Genomic DNA, 20,212 nt, shown 5'->3' with positions numbered 1-20,212 from the left:
AGTCAAAATGTGTTAACTGTCTCCAATTTCTTCAAATGCAAGTCGTATAGTAGGATGAATATTTCAATATTCTCCATAAGAATTACAAGGACATTTAAAATTTATAATCTTTTGAATGATCTCCAGAACCAATAAACGTACAAAAATACTTTAATATACTAAATTATTTTTTTAAGCTATTTAAAATGTTCTAGAGAGAAACTGGGAAATTTTGTGTCTTGAAGGTCAAAAGAGAGGAAACCCAATTTTTAGCCCATAAAACTCTGTTCCCGATCATGCCAGTTCACAAGCTCATTCAAGTTTATCCCGCCTTACAACCTATTCAAGTTATCGCGTTCACGGACATATACAGTATATACATATATATTTGTGTGTATGTATATATCTAACATTTTGAATGAATGGTGTTTTTGGCCTCTGGATTCTTAGAAACGAAAAAGTTAATTGGTCCTTGGACTAGGTCTTACCGTGATACCTACGGTAATAGCTTTTTCCCCATATGGGAAATTCACTGATATAAAATATTGTTAATGAGCTTAAGATATACAATTTGTAGCATTTTGCAAAAGTTTTTCGCAGGGTAGCGTTCTATCTTATGTACATTTTCCTACGTTTCGTTATCTCTGGGTTCCTTCTGTTTAATCTAAAAGCATAATACATTTTACCAATACTACTTCTTATATAGGTTCAAGATGCGGTGAAATATTCAAATAACCGTGTACACATATTGCAAACAATCTGTTAAAAATTAAAATAAAATAACAGCCTATAACATATAAACTAAACTTTTCACAAATGAGTATAATCTAATAAGTAAAAATGACATCACAAGGAGCATGTACACTATAATAAGATAGCCAATGCTGTGTATCTATCTATTTTTAAGTTTAATTTTAAGAGACGGTTGGCAACACTGGTAGTGACGTAAGCGGGTGGTAATCAGCTGATCAGTATGCGGGGCCGCGGCTCTTTGCAATTACATTCCCCAATATTTGCTGTCTCCTTTTTATTCCCCCTTCTTTTTGAGAAGAATAACTCTGGTTCGATTAAAGAAAACGATTTGAATCTGCATAACTGACCTCAATTATTACCTTTCAAGCAATTTTGTTTGTTCATTAACAATCCTCTTCTTAGATTAATCTAACCTTTAATTAACGTTATACACTGACGGTCAGAAAACACAGGGAAGACTTCCTGGAACTAAGAAACTTGACAAAGAGAAACATCGTAAGAAGACCTCTGGAAGGGGTGTGACAAAGGAATATCGTGTTTGATGTGGTCTGGGTGATAATCGGGCTGAAGAAACTTCATGAAAGGTAGGATAGCAGGAATTTGAATATAGCAGAACAAGATGTTACTTTTGTATGAAACCTCATACCTTTTGCCACACTGACCTTAGAATAGACATTTTGTATTCTATATCTAACTTTCTTAATTCAAAAGGGCACATTAATTTTCATAAGGAGACCCTTATAACAACATATTATTAGATTCTCGACTGATTTCGTCTTAATTTTAACAGACCCTAGTGGGCTGCCGCAATATGTCTGGGAACCTACTGTAGCTAAAGATTTTATGTAGTTTTTAGAGGCTAGGTTTGGAGGCGATTCACACACGTAATGCCATCCTGTTTGAATCCGTTACAAACTCACCCTATGGTGGTAGTAAGCAACATTTGTTTAAAAAGAAAACATTTTACCATTGATTTTTTGTGCAATGATCAATTATGACGTACAATAAAGAATCACCAAAATTATGTTACAAAAAAATTTATTTTTGCTATTTCTAACAAATTTTAATATGTAAAGATTTTACCCCAATAAATACAGATTGGAGAATTCAACTTTTCTACTGCTTCAGATACTTTTTAGCGAATTCCCTATAGGGAAGTAGCTATTACCGTAGGTGGCATGGTAAGACCTAGGCTCGGGACCGATTTGCTTTTTCATTTTGATGTCCCCAGAGAATTAGTTCGCAAACCAGCATGATCGGACCATGGGAACGGGGTTTTACGGGGGGTTTTATGGGGTAAAAAATGGGTTTCTCCTTTTTGACCCTCAAAACACAAAAATGCCCAATTTCTCTCTAGACATTTTTAAAGAGCTTAAAAAAAACAAATAATTTAATATATCAAAGTGTTTTTTTTATGGTTATTAGTAACGGAAAAATTAAAAAAATTGTAAATTTCAAATTACTGTACTATGTTATTCTTATAGAGAGTATTTTAGCCTATAATGTTGTAGCTAGCTTGTTTATGGATATATTTTGATAAAACTTGGCAAATTTATTCATTTTGCACTAAGCTATTAATATTTTACCAAAAACACCACAATAGTTTCCTTGTAGCAGCAAACCTAGATACTCGTTAAACCTAATGTTATTTAAATAGATTTAATTGAAAATCGATTCAGACAAATGGAAATTCACTTATTCGGAAGGTTTGCAGCGGCGGGGGTATTTATACATTTTATGTTAGTTTTTTAAAAGTTACCTTACATATTAACGGGTTCTTACAACTAAAATTTTGTTAAAATATTTTTAGGCTTTATATACGGAAATTAACACAACTTTTAAAGAGCAGAATTACAAAACAAGAAAGTTGGTCAAACATTTGCACTACCTCGTAAAGCATCAAATAGTTATTAACATATAAACGTACAATATATTCCACCTTAATTTTAAATTTACATTTTTAAACCTAACAATTCATAACTTAAACACTTCGAAAATAAAAATCATATCGGAATATATTACAAAACTTAAAGTAGCAAAAGACTGGCTTTTAACTGTAAAAAACGGACGGAACACTAACAAAACAACAGGAAATGAACTGTGAATAAAAGCCAACGAAATTACAGACAACGCCAGTGGACACTTTGCCAGTAATGAATACAAACAGCTGTTTAGTGACTCCGTATCCATGGCGACGAAAGAAAACAAATTCAGGACTGAATCCTTTTGAATACCCTTATCCTTTCAAGGATGGTGTTGGTGATCTTTGCAATAACGTTCTACTGAGAGAATGGTGTTACTGTTTCATCAACAACTTGAATTAGTACGAACCAACAAATCTTTTACTTTGTAAGCTTCTAATCGCAACGTTATCACAGTTATATAACCATGAACTAATGATAACATTATATTTTTTCGTGTGAATATTAAATGAGTTGAAATAATATAGCTTCCATTAAAAATACTTATAAAAAAAGTTGTTAGTTAAGTTTTTTTAAGGAATTCAGGCCCACAGTATAAATAAATAGCAATATAATATTTACTCAACAACACATGTTATCTAACTGAAAGTACAGATAGCGGGATTTTTACTTTTTATTTTGAATGTAATGTTTATACATTTTTGATTTGTTTTATAAACTTTGTTGTTCTTTTATACATAAATCTATTTTGCTTTCCTTCAGCGGGATGGCTGCAGTCAGTAAATTATTATTAATTGTATTATTAAATACGTCATACTTCTACGAACATAATTTATAATATATTGTTATGTCATCAATACGCATGTGAAATACTACATACAATTTCTATTTTTGGATTGTTATTGTCAAATAACGTGAAGCAATTATGTACCCAGCTAAAAAATAGACAGATGATTTCTTAAAATGTGTACACTTAACTTAAAAAAAAAAAACGATAGGAGCAAAATAGTTTCTAATTAATAAGTTAATTAATATTTAGAACGTTTTAAATTTACTAAAACTTCCGTCAAAAGTCTTAATGTTTCATCTAAATATTCCTTTTTTTTATTAAGTGAAATTTTTTTACCTCAATAGTACCTTTTTAGGAAATATTATTAATCAACGTAGGAACTATTATTAATCAACGTATTTGAGAAAATAGTCCTGTGGTGATACCAAACAGTTGACTACCATAGTTACTAACTATCAACACTCAAGGAGTGTCTAGTTACTACCCAAACTACAATTATTGTAACTATCCGTGTAACTACATAGAGCTAGCACTGCATATAAATGAGACAATTACACTGTAACACTAACACTACCCTCTTTAGACTGTCCATTGTAACCTAGTTACACGTTTGAGTGGTTACACCTTTTACATAGAAACATAGCTTGTTTGAATATTTCGAAATAAAAGATATTGTACCATATTTTGTCCACATACTGCAAGTGTATAATTTATGTTTGATATCTTAAACCTGGATTGTAAAGCAATTTTATGAACTTTTTTAGTTATTTACTTTTTATGTTTAATATGGTATTAAGATTCAAGTTTTAAACATCGTTATTTACTTCGGTAATTTTCCATATAAACTGTGCTTTGCTTATTTATTGTTTTACATTGACTCACTCATTCAATCATTCTCTAAACCTGAAATAATGTTTTTAGCCAAACCTAAAATGTTTTGACATTTAATTCACTATCTAAATTGCTATCGTTCCTCAGCAAGAATATAAAATATAAAATTATAACATAGAAAATATTGTCATTAATCTCCTAGGTTATTTAATAGTAGAACAATAGATTTTTGCGGACAATTGCATTTCTCATCAATGTAAATATATATTTTATTACGTTTTAAAATATAGTTTACTTAAAAAATAGTTGATGAATCGTGACACAATCGTTTTATATGCTGCAATTATTGTAGATGATGATGATGATGATAATAATCTCTTGACTTTTATACAATTTAAAATAAAAAGACTAATAAAAGTAATGCATATTTTTCTTGGCTTGATGGTGCAAGGATTTTACTGTTACTTCATCACAGATTGCACAGCCACTTTTAATGACAAGCTAAATAAAATATCACTATCTAGCAACTTAGTTTTTCAATGTACAATATTGTAGTAATTTAAAGGTGAGTCGACAGAATTCAAGATAATTAGGCTATTAGTATTCCAGATAGTATCTTACTATTACGCTGGGCCACCCTTGCCACTGTTTGTCTAATAATAACTTTCAAGATATTCATGACGTATAATATTTATTTGTAACATAAATGGGTGTGATAAATTTTCTTTTGCCTTGTATAAATTGCCATTAAACCCCGTTATATTGCTGTCATACTATTCTTTGCTTATATATGAACCATGAATATTAAATCTTAAGGCAAGACTCATTATAAAATTGGCTCAAAACAGAGACTCTCTGCATGTTTTATTTTTATTTTAAGATATTAATGTTCTATAACACCTCAAACGTATGCGTGTTTTCCCAGGCAGTTTTATAGTATATTTAAAATTACCTTAGGAAAATCTCTATCCTAGACCTAGTAAGATGTTTAATAGGTAAATAAAACTCATAATTTAATTTTAATAAATGAATTTGAATAGATTTGGTAAATCTATTTTCATACGGCTGTGGTTTTCTTTTTTTGCAAAAATATTAGTAAAATGTGATGTGGTAAAAGATTAGTATATTTACTCTGTAAAATGCATTAGCTGTAATTTAAAAACCATTTACTTATTTGTTACACTCATTATGAGTTCTTGTTGGACTTTATATAATATTGATATAATATATTTATTATTTATTAATATTTATATATATTTATATGTTTTATATAATAATATATTCTTACAAACCACATTAAAAGAGTGCAAATCTCATTTATGCTTTTAGACAATAAACCATTATATATTTATCACCAAGGAATGTAATAAAGACTGCACGAGGCGCTGTATCAGACCACATCATAGGAGGAGCTGATTGCAATTAATTTATACAAACCACAAGACAGACCATACATAGCGCAAACAATGTTAACGTGATATATCGTTATATATGGCATTTGTGGTTATATTGCTCTGTATAGAGTTTTGAAATAAAATTATTATAACGTAGAATATAATGGCAATATACAGAAGTGTTTTCCTTACTAAATAACCGTTTAACTTATTTCTTTATCTTAATGTAATTTTACTAATAATAAGGGGTTGATCAAATGTTTTACAATGTTTTATGTTTTCAGAAAGAAAAAAAAATGAGATAAATAAAATGAATAAAAAATAAAAATTTTATTTGACTCTGTTCAGTACTTATTAATACTTGAAATCAGCCCCACATTATTTATTTCAAAACACTTTGATTAATAAGTTCATATTTATTTTACCAGCTGATTTTTAATTATAGATTGATACTGTTCATATCTCAGTGATTCAAAATGTTTCTTTCTTTAAATACAGTTCAACTATTTTTCAATCTATTATTTCTTTTATTCTTACCTAAAATACAGTCCAGTTATGAATTACCACACAAACTCTTTGAATAGAGATTCTTGTCATTCGCCTATCAGGTCTTTTAATAATTGGAGTGACCAACTGAAATTGGTCACCACTTACCATCTCTTCTAAAAAACATTTACCGTCTATAAGTCTTGGGTTCATTAAATTCATAGATTTAAGGGGCCTGTGTGATCTCAAAAATCTCGGTTTTCCGGCGAAATTAGCGCTAAATCGGTAATTACACTATGTAAAAAACATGACGTTTTACCCATTCTATGATGTGGCATCCTTTTGGCAAAGATGAGACTCACTGTATTTTTATTTCAAGTATTATATATATATAAATATATATATATAACAAAAGTAAATATTTGTGTATGCCACGAAGTATGAGCCAAATCTACTGCCCTGTTATGTGTATTTATAATAGTAGTGTTAGGCTGTTTTAGACAAGGGCATTTCCTTTTCTGCCTTATTTATTACTTTTTATAATTATCACTTCCACGTAATATATATATATATATATATATTATTATACTATAATATATATTATAGTATATAGTATTTTTCAATTTACAATCGTATCCTACAATGATAGTTGTTGATGTACTGCAAGTAAAATACAAACTTAAAAAATATACCAATAAGGGGAGTGAAGGTATGGTAAAATAATCATGCGAATTCCAATTTTTACTTAAATTCAGAAATATTCAAAGCTGACAACCCTGAGTGACGTAAGCAGCCAGTAATAAGCTGATCTGTATGCAGGGCAGCAACTCTCCGCAATTAAATATCCCAATATTTACTAACCGCTTTTTTATTTGCCATTTTCCACCGCGCTCTCACGTAGTCATTCCGCATAGAACCATTAGTTATAACAACTAATTAATATTCATTCATTTGTTCAAAAGAAGTTGACATATTTTTCATTTTTATCCTCCTTTTATAATTATTATATTGAAAGCATTCTTACAATGTATGCAGTCCTTACTTAGTGGATTGTTTTAAGGTTTAAGTTTTAATATACTGTAGTAGCATTTCCATTGGGTTTTTTTATATCTTTTGTGTTACCTTATTTTATTATGTACAAAGGATTGTAAACTATTTCGAAAATTATAATTGCAGAGGGTTGCAATAATATCAACAATCAGTTAATTTTTAAGGTTACCTTTCCCACTAGGGCGTAAAGTGACTCTTTTCGATAGCCGAAGTCGAAAAATGAGCGAATGTTGAAAAGACACCTTTCGAGATATTGGTGAATATCTTGAGCAAAAGATCTTATTTCAACCACCTTAATCTTGCCAAACATAAGATATTTGGTCTTCAAATAAGGTAGACAACATCGTAACTTGTTTTGATAGTTCAACAGCAATGGTTAATTGGAATACACTTTATAGAAGCAGGACGTCTGTAATAATAGCATAAAAATGAACCTGGGCCTTATTGAACCACCATATTTAATCTTCAAATGTTCAATTGGACGACAAAAAAGAATTGACAAAAATATCTGTATTAATAACTTGAAAGCGAAGGCTTAGTCAACCGATACAGGTAATTTTGAAGAGCAAAAAACATCGAAATAGCACAGTTTTTGACTAACTTAAAACGTTTTACCGTATTCAAAGAATATCACCCTCAACCAAATCCGTTTTATAAGATACATAAAAGGAGATTTTTATGCAGAATTTGGAAATAAATATTTTTATCTGTTCAAAAGAACCATAAAACAATTTAAGACATTAAAGCAACTAAAAAATGAACAAATAATGTAAATTATACGTTTTATATTAGAAACTGTAATGGATTCATGAATCCAATGTATTTTTTTATATGTCGCAACGTTGGGCTAACAACATGATGGGCCGGCCACGTTATCTGTATTCAGCCCAGACTTGTGTAATCACGACTGGTATTATAGCACAACTACGTGACTGCCACCACTACACGGATAACCTTCAGTTTTTGTTTTTCAAATATTTTACGTGTTTAATCCATTGAATTGTGACAGCACATATGTTTGGACTAAAAACCTTTACTATTTGCTGTGTAATAAAAAAGCGTAGGTTCCATTTACATGTACTGTATTTTATAGTAAAGTAATTCATCTAATGTTTAATCTCTTTAAAATATCAACCATTGTTTCAAGTTAATGTGCCTATCACAAACCGCCTTAGAAATAGTAGATTCAGGCAATGTTGTTAAAAAAAAGAAGAAAATGTAAAAATGTTGTTTTTTATCTTTATCCATCAATTGGAACTCGCCGTCAAGTACTTTTTTAATTGGCGAGGCCAACCTGTTCTTATTTCTTTAATAAATAAATACATTTGAATTGATAAACTATTAGGTAGAACTATTAGGGTAGGTGAAAAAAAACGTAATACACTTACACGCAATTTAAGTTTTGTTATAATAATTGAATAATAATAATCAAATCCTTTTATAAATATTACTTTTAATTTACATGTACAATATTCAATAGAGTTTTTCGTTTATTATAAGAAAAATATTGTCTAGGTCATTTTTATAATTAAATAATTGCACCAAAAGATAAAGTAAATACACATATATACCGCGGTAATAGAATACGTCTTCCAACATGTTTCAATATACTTCTTCATATTGTACTGTGACATTTTCCCAAATAGTAAATATTTATAAAATGTATATAAGTGATCAATTTCGACCAGTATGAGTCATTTAATCCAGGTTTCCACGTATTGTAAGCACTTACAGTATAAGTGAGAATATAGGCCTACGTATATGTATAGTTTTAACCGTTGAATATCAACATTGTAGATTTTATCCTCCGGATTGCACAATATTAAAACAGATTAAAAATCCTGCAATGTTAGGCAACTAATTTTAAGTTTAAGCTCTTATAGCTACTTTAGTTAGTGACAATTTAGCATATATATATATAATGTGCGTTTTTTTATCCCCTCTTTAAATGTTGACGTTTTGGTTATTTTATTTAAATTTGACAACCTTCACGCTAAGATGAAAAAGGCCTTGAGCTAGATGATGGTTCAATGCAAAGGAGCCCCACTTAACGTGTTTCCATATAATATTAGGTCCATAAAAAGGGGTTGTATAATTTTTATAGATTTCCATTTAATATAATATTTATTTACCGAATACGGTAATTAGTAATTTAATCATATTAATACATTCCGTAAATAATTGTTGAACAATAACCAGTTAAATAAATAGTGCAAATCACTATAACATTTATAATGTAATTGTAACTATCGGTTAATGTTTATTTCGAATAGTTTCCCTTAAATCTGTGCAACATCAGAGATATCCAATCCGATCGAGTCTGTTTACGTCAATATCCATAACGAATGCAACCTAGATATGTCTTATCATATGTGACTGTCAAGTCCAGGATGATAACGCAATGGCAAATTAAATTTGTATCCCAGCATTAAATTGAACTCGACAGTGTCATGCAATACCTCATGTAACATCTTAATTTATTTTATAGCAATAATGCATTTTGACACAAAACACAAGCTGAATTTGATAAAAATTTGAAATAAAAACTTCACCAATATTTCAGAATTTTTAATTTTATAAAAATTTGGAACGCTTCACGATTTTGCGTGTCATCCTTGCACAAAATGACACGCAAAATCGTGAAGCGTTCCACATTTTTATGAAATTAATAATTCAGAAATATTGGTGAAGTTTTTATTTCAAATTTATATGAACCCTTTCAGACCCAGCACACTCATTTGAGTAGGTAAATTTTTAGGTCCTGACAACCTAACCAACACCGATTGTGTAGGTTAGATGTTTATTTTAATTTTTTTTTTAAGTTTCTGGATCTTTCTGTTGCTCAGACCTGTACGCATCGATTGTGTAGGTTATGGAGATCAGCTGGGAATTTTTGTTTTGCAGTCTGCCTTCATGTCTAGTTGTCTTGGTAACACTGATTGTTTTGTTGCAATGTCACGGTAAGATAGGAGAAAGAGGCAACTGTTAAGGTTAATGACTGTTTTATTTATGTTTTTAAACGTATATAAAGCTAATTATTGCTGAAACGGAAATGGTTAATATGGTATTATGAAGGTTTCGTCTTTAAAACAAACCTAATCAATAATTTTAGTATTTGAAATCTAGTTTAAAAACCAACATTTATTCAAAATTTGCTCAAAAAATTGGGTCTGAAAGGGTTAATTCCAATATTACCAGTTATCCTTAAAGATTGAATTCGATAAGTTAAACAAAGGTAAATCAGAACAAATTTATTTTTAATCAAAGTTAAAACTGTACGTGTACGTTATAGCTTAATTACTTTATGAAACGGTGTTTTACTCTAATCTATGAGCAACTTTTGACGACCGTAGATTGTGTCAGATAACCTAACATGGGTTATATTGAAGGTTACTCCCTGAACAACACTTTGTCAATGATTCACGTGCTATCACAGATTTCATCAGGTGTTTTATGAGGAACACGTCAACCCGTGGCCTGATAGTGAACTATGTATGGTCCCAAAGAGAGGTTTTGTTTCATGAGCCACATTGTGTCAAATAACTGTATCCGCCATCATGTTAAACAATATAGATGAATTTAGGATGTAAGACAAGGTTTGACGATAACAACCAATAGTTATCATAAATTTATAAACCCACTCTTTTGAACACGAGCTGTTTTGAAGAAGGGGAGAAATTAGTGAAGTTGGAAAGAAATTTTCTACCTGATTTTTCACCTAAGGGTGAGATTATTTAAGATACTAACTCCCAAGGAACATTTCGTATACATTCCCAATAACCAATAATATATTTTTGTTGTGTATATTGATTTCCTATTACATGAGAACAGCTTTAAACCGGTCGTTCGTTAAGATATTATGTTATTTTGGGTCAACGATCTTGTTTAATATTCAAAGTAAACGTATTATGGTACCACCAAAAACAATGAAACAATGGACTGAACCAACAACGGCTATTTATACTCGATAAATTAAAACAAGTAATAAAATGCACCGCTGATGTCTTCTTTTCTAACTGATAGCTTTGACCAAAATATCTACCTTACCCCCTGAATGCATGAAAACATTCGCTTTCACTACAGTATAACAAACTCACTTAGATATGTTACATTAATATTTGTTTAATAATTATTGTTATTTTATTATATTTATGGCAACTCATTTTTGCTACCTTACCGATCAGCTTCCAACTGTACTACACTTAATTACTTATTTTAATCGTAGGAAGATAACTAGATGAATAATGTATTTTTCATGCATTCTTACGCAATAAGAAATGACGTTAAAATGAAAAAAAAAATATTGCCCGCTGTGTTGACTATAAGTGTCCATTATTATTGTGTTGAATAGTGGTAATAGAGCATTGAAAAATAGCGTTCGTACCACGGACCTCATTCGGCCCGAACGAAATATACTATTTCTGCTCTACTGCTATTTGCTCTTCACCCCAAACATAAAAAAATCATTTTAGCACAGCATCGCATGTACTGAAAACAGTGCTTCTTCGCTGCACCTTGACAAAGCGTGGTCGATTATATCATTATTTTTTTTAAATAAGGTTATTGGCACTTTAGGGATTAACCACTTTATAACTCAAAATAATACCTGTGGTGATGTGTGGCGTTTAGCTCGGCAGGATTGTAGTCCGGGGACTTGTTAGCGTAGGAACGTGGACTGCCAGGCATCAGGTATTCTGAGAACAAAAGATAATTAAATAATTTTTAATCAAATGTTACTTTTTTAATTGTTACAAAGATTTTTCTGTGTAACTATTTATAGTTCTTTGGTCTAACAAATATCACTTTCTGACAGTTCTATTTAATAATACAGAATCATAAACTTCGTGAATATATTTCATAACGTAATTATTTAGTTAGAGGATAAGACAAAATCAGGATGTTTAATAAAATCTAAATTGAAGCGTAACAATTGATCGAACAACGTAAAAAATGGATTAATTACCTGATTATATGTGGTCAGCCATGGCCAAGATATAAAACGAGCCAATTTATTCAATGACAATATTCATGAATACATTTTTAATTAGTTTTTCCCTTACTTTGAACGATTGTTTTGTCTTTTCAAATTTTTTATTATACTTTGACAGTAGATAGTGGCTTCAATGACACAATAGTTAGCACTATGTTCTACTGGTTAAATATATTTTTGTACAAGAACTGGGCAAAATTTTACAGCAGTAGGCTACACTCTGTAATTGATAAGGATGAACAACGTTTTTAGTACGACTGGGGTTTTAACTCGGGATTGTCATCTATTTACCATTAATATCAATTATCAATTATCAATTATCAATTATCAATTATCAATTATCAATTATCAATTATCAATTATCAATTATCAATTATTTAAGATGGGGACGCCACTATATGCGTATTTATATTGCGTATATATACTGTAAGTGATTTTTTAAATAAAAATTTCGAGAGTTTTACAGCTCGCAGGATGATGGGTCAGGGTTCAAATTAAAGGTCTTGGTCCATGGGGTTAGAAAAAATATTAGATTTTGTACAAATTACCAGAAAATGAGAAACAACGATGAATATATCCCATTCAAAATGCATTGGGATTGAAAACGTCTGCTTTGTTTTCATTTAACATGTGATGAATTACATAGTATTAGTATTTCATAGCACTTAAAATGGTCGAGAATATGTTTGGACCCACTTTTACCGTTTAGAACGTTACTTTTCCCTACACTACAAAGACTAATGATTTTCTTAATTATAATAGACATTGGATAGGCCTATTACTTTATTACAATTAGGAACATTAAAACACTCATAGAAGTTTTTAGGTAATGTCAGTAAACATCCCTTTTCCGTAAGAAACAAGTAAGAAACAATGTAATGATGAGTTTTCGCAGGTGATAAACATTTAACGAAAACCTGTTATTTCACAGTAGTGTAGCAAAAAAATTATTATTATTTTTTATATTCTACTTTTAATTTTGTTGTGTAGAGTATGTGAAGTTTATTTACTAATCAACAAATAATTTAGATCAAAAATTTACTTACAATTTCAGAGCTGTTGCGTGAAATATAATTTGATTCTTAGTTTGTTTCAATATAACAATAATTTGTTTACATTTGAGCTTTTAGGTACTTAGGTCCCTACATGCCATTAGTGATTATTATAGTTGTAACGTATCTATAATCAAAGCTGATACGAAGAAATGACCAATTAGAACCATTCTTTTAGTATAATAAAACAGGAACACAGACCTAACATGTATCATAAACAGTTTGACTTTGATGGTAAACAAGTTTTAAAACCCGAATGAGTCACAGTTGAAGTAGGCTACGTTACTTGAAGAGTTGTATAAAACCCTCTTTACAAAGGTGATTCGTTGTTTCACAATTTTATAACTGGATGACGGGGGAAATACTTTATAACGTTGTAAAGAGGGGAAGCGGAGTGATTAGCATTTTGTGACATAATACTCTTAAAACGGTAAAGTTAGAGTTTCAAGTGCGGCGACGTGCCGTGATTTAAAATCTCCTCAACTGTGTGTGGTGCAGTTTAGAACCCTGTAATGTTGACACTCCCTTCCATTATCTTTGTATCTTGGAAGTTCAAGAGTGTCAATATGCGTGCCGAGTGTAGTGTGGTGTTTGATGTGAAAACCTACTTGAGGGGGTTTTCGCTATATCAACGATGATGGTGTTTTATCAATCATAGCTGATACTCAGTTGGACAAGTACACTACTCGTAAAGGGTATCAAAATCATTCCACGATGCCACTGTTTTATTGGTAATGTAATCTACAACCAAGTTTGGTGACGACTTGGGCCCCTAATTCTTCTAGACAATTAGGGTTTACTGCAACTGATAAAATCCACTTAGAAAAATATCAATTATTTATGCTATCGTAGAATCAGAACCGTTTTTACAAGCACGCAATCAAATTGTTACATGCTTATTTAAAACCTACTAATTATTTGGGTAACCCATCGGTTACAGTGATAGTTTTAAATCCAAAGAATACAAAGAGTCGGAGTGGAAACCCAGATTCCATTTTTCATGAAACCGTCTATTATTAATTGTGATATCTAACAAAAGGTGGATGCTAGGAAGTAAAAATACCAGAGTTGGCCCATTCTCTTATATATTGTCAATGTAAAAAAAGGAAATAACATAGTCTTTGAAGATATACATATTGATTTATAAAAATAAAGAAATCTTCAGATACAACCAAATAAAGAAACAATGTAAATAATGAAGAATGAAAGAATGAGAATCCATGTAAATACATCTCTTGCACGTTTGATATAAAAATTAATCAAGAGTGTAATGCCACATATTGTTTAAAACATTTATTCGTTACAATTGAATTATATAATGCGTCAATACACACGAAGTGCTTGATACATGGCTTTGTTAAAAATTACAAAGCTTGCCAAGACTTGTTGCCAATATCAATATCAATTTGTCAGACCAATTGACATTAACTCAGACACAAACATGAACTGTTCGTGTCTGGTTATTTTCAATGTGTCACAAGGATTTGAGACATTTACTTTAGCTTGTTGATTATATTTAGGACTATTTCCAAAGTAAATGTAACTTGCATTTGTTTTATTATGTATTAGGTAAATGTCTTATCATCTACGAGCTATAATGATTGTCGTGAACATTTATTTATGGACTAGCTCGTGTAGACAACCTAGGTTTGTCTGAAATTCATAGTCATTATATTATCCACGGAATCTTTTCTTTATACTTTTAATATGTGATAACATGTTTTGTTAAAAAAAACACAGACGTTATGTATTGTTTCTAAATTCAATTTCTTTAACAAATTTTGATCCTAGATATAAAAACGTTTATTCACAATTTTTTATCTTGATTATATTACGAATGGACAGACGTATTTGTAATACTTGTTTTCTTAAACGTGTGAGGATTTACACAGAGCACATGGATAGTTTAAATTAAAAATGCTCTGTAATGTCACTTACATGCACTGAAAGCCTGGTCACTATTACTTTTGGCACATATTTTTGCAGCTGTTCAGTCCGAACTACTCAACGAAAACCAAAATTCGAGGTTTGAAGTGCAGCCACGTGCAGAGTTTAACAAAAGCTCCTCAACAGTTTGGCCAAAGTGAGGGGCCTAACGACTCTTTACACACGTCAACCCCCATTCTACGCTATTGTCCATGTGCAGTTTGCGGGAGTTGGGGTGGGGGTAATGACGTCACCTTTGTGGCCATTGTCACTTCGACAAGTTCGGATGAAACGGAACACGATGGTTACATGCTTGATGAAAGTCTGAACTCAGATGTGCCACCTATATTACAGGGTACATTATGAATATTTACAAAATTCATAAAATTGGGATAAAATTGACAAACTGAGTTACTGCATTGATATTTTAGGAATATAATAGAAACAGTGTATGGATACGTAATAGGGCGTAGAAGAAAGATCAGTGTAAAATGGTTTAATCAATATAGTTCAACAGGTACAACCTACCTAGTATAATAATGATGTCTAACGTCCGCGGTAGACACGTTTTCCCCAACCCTTCAATGTTGAAGAGGACGACACTACAAGCTAATTGGTGGTGACTTACTGACTCATCCATGGACGATTTTGTGGGAGCAAAATACACTGTAAATATCACAACAGATTATATAATAACCACTTAAACTGCCAACTCTCTCTTTCAGGGGAGAGCACGCCACTACTTGGTCTTCCTTAAGAAGATTCTGAGAGGACCTTTAAGAAGTATGTCCTGATTTCTTAGGCAAGATACGTGCAAGTGTACCTTCTATGAACCGATGAAGAAAAAGACTTGACATTGGTAACCAAATTACATTTCCCCAATAATCACATAGTACACACGCTTTCGTTCAAAGAGGGGAAAATGAGGTATCAGAAGTCAAATTCTTGGGTTTTATTCTACGGTGTCGACACATGCGAGCGTATTTTAAGGTAGAATTGAGTGAAGAATGTGTGTTGGGTGAATGAGATGAAAGCAGTTAGCACAATTTATTAAATTGAGTGCCAAAACACCTGGGCCCAGTTTTGAAACATTAAAAAGCTCGAGGAATCGTTCAGGATTATACTAAAGTCCTTCTTATTAGGCGAGCCTATATCCACTGAGTTGTCCAGCCTATGTAACTCGCACCTTTTTGAAAGCCTACATGGCTTCTGGAATATACATTATGTAAACATGAATAAGTGCGATCTGGTATGGTAGCAAAATATTAGCGGTGAAAGTAACGTTACTTGTAGGTCATAAAACTTGTGGAACATGTGACCGAAGCCCTTATGGCTCACTCATAAACCTAACCGTTTTATAAGCTTCGATGGCCGTATATGGCATAACAATTTGTTCCTTGTTATAAATATATAGTGCAATTTGCCATGAAAAACCTCATTTCCAAGATGATTTCGTCCACTGGCCACAGTCTAAGTCATACTGGTGAACTTTAAGTTTAAAAAAGGATATAATTCATGATTGTTTTGCACACATACTGATTAAAATTACTCATAATCCTGTAATTACTCACAAAAATAAATTTGAGATACTTACTATTACTATAATATAATTTGTTTGGAGAATTCAATGAAAATAATGAATTATAAACACCATGGGAAAAGGGTTTGCAATTTAGTTATTGCTTCTCGGACGAGACGAATTCATTTTAAACAGCTCGTGAATAAATAAATTATTCACTGAGTTCACAGAAGAGTGGGCTAGAGTTGTTTATGGATTATTTAAAAGGTTTTATTTATATTTTTTAACTTTAAGAAGAAGATTGTAAAGTGCAGTTATAATACGACAAATAGTTGGTTTAATTTTTATTTTCAAATTTCTGTCCAAATTATAAAAATCTGTTTTGCTAATGTTCAACAAATTCATTTGACGAAGTTTTGAATTTGTAAGTTTTTTTAAATGTTATACTTATTTCTCTCTGGAATACTAATTCTAAGGATGTAAAATAACAGTAATAAACTAAATAAAATAATAGTATTTTGGATTGAGGCTGTAAAGTAAAGAAGATACGTTAAAATGTCAATAATTAACAATAAAATTTGTTATAATCTTAATTCTGAAAGATTATCTTTGTTCCTGGCGAATTAAAGAAGATGACCATATAATCTATTAACTATTACATTCGTTGAGTCTACTTCTCTTTATCTTTTGCTAGTTTGAGTGTGATGTCGTAGGCTCGCACCCAGGTTCCCCAGTTTACACTTATCAATATAGCTGTAGCTTCTTATTGTTCTATATCGGCTAATTTCTCGCTTTGGACGTGCTAGTTATTTAAAGAGGCTGCTAACATTAACAAAATCATATCGCACCGCAGAAACATTTAATCGAATCTTCGTAGAATAGAGCCACACCTGTCAAGTCAGCTGGAAGTATAAATTTAGAATTGTTCATGAATACACATTTTATTCGCGGCATGCACGAAGGTGTGGAGTAAGTTATTTATGGCCCCTACCGTGTTGACTTACCGTTTCCCATGAATAAAACCAGGGTCGTTGAATATATTTTTAAACACATTAGAGATTGCACCTGGTACAATAAGTAGCATACAAACGAATATACAGTGGTAGTTTTTTGTATTCTGAATCGAATGTCAGACTCTTTATTCCCTACAACAGTTTAGTATTCAACACGATTCACAGATATACAAAGAACACTTTGCCGATTTTGCGATAAGAAGAATGATGTATAACGTTCTTGCTCGTTCTGTGTGATCAGATTTATTAGTGAGAAGTCTACTTTATTCACACTACTTATTCAACTTAAGAGTTAGATTTAAAAAAATCGTTCTCATATATTCGTCATCGTTACGGACCTCATGAAAAATATTAACATGTTTAAACACTATTCGATTTATTTCTTGATGTTTGACCATTCTAAAATATCTTTTAACCAAATGGAACGATCCACTTCCAATCAAAGCATATTGTACCTTGGCATGCAAGAGTAAAATCTCCAGCAGCCTTAACATAAAATATACCCTAACACAAGTTTCAGAACTTACAGTACAATGAGAAGTTTACTTGTACGTGAAGAAAATCTAAGTTAAACGAAAATATAAATTTAAGCATGATAGGAAATCAAGAGGGTACAAAATGGTAAATTTCTTCCAATATACTGAGGCAAGGGTTATTTTAAATCAGCTTTACCGTTGTATATGTTGTATCTTGTATTCCTAGGTACCACCTGTTTCATCAAACCAAATATCTATCAATCCATCCTCAACTCTCTGATTTCATCGTTTACGATTCACATTATTTTAGATTTTATGTATACTTTGAACTTTCATGGAAGCGGTATTGTACCGATAAACAATAAAGTATAGTAGTTTGATCTTAGAATAAAATTAGGAATACTGCAGTACGATACCTGCGTAAACTATCACCTATGAAGTAAACCAAATAAAAATTCAATTATGATTTTACAGAACACTTTCTCAACTTTAGACGGATATTATCAATCCATTTTAACTTGTAAACCTTTGAATTATTAGGTTTTATAAGGACTCTAGTTTAGTCTGCAAGCTTTTGGCACTTTATATTAATTAAGTTTTAAAAATATAGGGTTATTTATTTCCGTCAAACTATCTCGCTTAATAAACCACAATAAAACATACTGCAACGTTTTTATTTTTCTTAATATTACTTTTAAGATACATAATACGTCTCAATAAAGTTCAATAAAGTAAGGCAGAACTGACTGAACTATTGGAAAATTTGGTTTAAGCATGTGAGCCTAAGAGAAAGGAGATATAGTGGAAATAGTTTTCTGGCCTAACACACTATGTACTGTAGGTGGTTTCGGGATGAACTCCGAAGCTCCTGGTGGACAGATAATGATTTTATTATGAAGAGGTTCTCCCTTAGTTTAGCACAAGTATTCACATATTTTTAACTTAAATTTTTGTGAGCTAAGACACGACGGGTTAAGCTAGTAAATAAATAAAACAAATGAATTATAACATCAATCCTTACAGTTTTTCTTGAGAGTAGAAAACATTGTTGCACAATGCATAAACTATTTTATAAAAAATAATTTTTTAAAAGCTCCATTAATGATAAGAAACAGTAACCCTTATAAAAAATTATGTTCTTTGAACTAATTATAGTTTGAGCAATGGTTTGAGCCTTAATGGTTTCAAGTTTACTTGCATATTATCAAATTTATTTTATAGTGACACATTTCAAGAGAAAAGGCTTTCCTAAGAGTCAAGTTAGTAATCTATGATATTATGAAAACTTCTTTATGGTACCATAAAGAAGAGGTGGCACTTCTGTGTGTGTGTTTTTGGTGTACGTTTGAACTACTGAACCGACTAGGAGGTATAAAATGGTAAGTCACGTGCTTGAAATCAACTCAGGCTTTTTATTTTTGTTTAACTCAAATGTTTGTATATAGTAGTGTTTCGTCAATAGTTATAATATCATTGAATGCTATATCACATTCAGTGTTCAGTAATCATTATTGATATTAGTCTCTATTAGTAAATTCTTTATTGTAATATTATTTTGAAATTGGTTTCGCAATAAGAATAAAAAATCCGTGAATGTTTACATTTGAATTGTACACAAAGTACTGCAAACCTGGGTGTACGTATGTATTTATATTTTTCTTCAGTTTAACTTTATAAAAGATATTATTTGTACATATCTGACAGACTTTCACAATAGAGAATTTTATAAAATAAAGTCATACAGTTCCGTTTTAATTAAGCCTATATTTAATGGGAAGTGTAAAACTGTATCTACAGTAGATTAAGAGTACATATAACATGAGATTTGTAAGTCCTCATGGCTTTGTGAAATATCGGCAAAACAACTTCACAGTTTTAACTATTGTAGCCTATTTAAAACCTATTATAGGTTTTTTCGATTCAGCTCATATACCGGGTATTAAACGCATTTCTTTCTTTTCCCCAGAGTTCATAACCAACAGCATTTTAGAGTTGTTCAAACACTGGTACAACAATATACATTACTGGTAC

Source organism: Macrosteles quadrilineatus, unplaced genomic scaffold (assembly GCF_028750875.1).
Source record: "Macrosteles quadrilineatus isolate MER2022 unplaced genomic scaffold, UCM_ALF_1.0 Scaffold_3__2_contigs__length_128488019, whole genome shotgun sequence".
NCBI classification, from domain to species: Eukaryota; Metazoa; Arthropoda; class Insecta; order Hemiptera; family Cicadellidae; genus Macrosteles; species Macrosteles quadrilineatus.
This window is presented reverse-complemented; position numbering follows the sequence as displayed.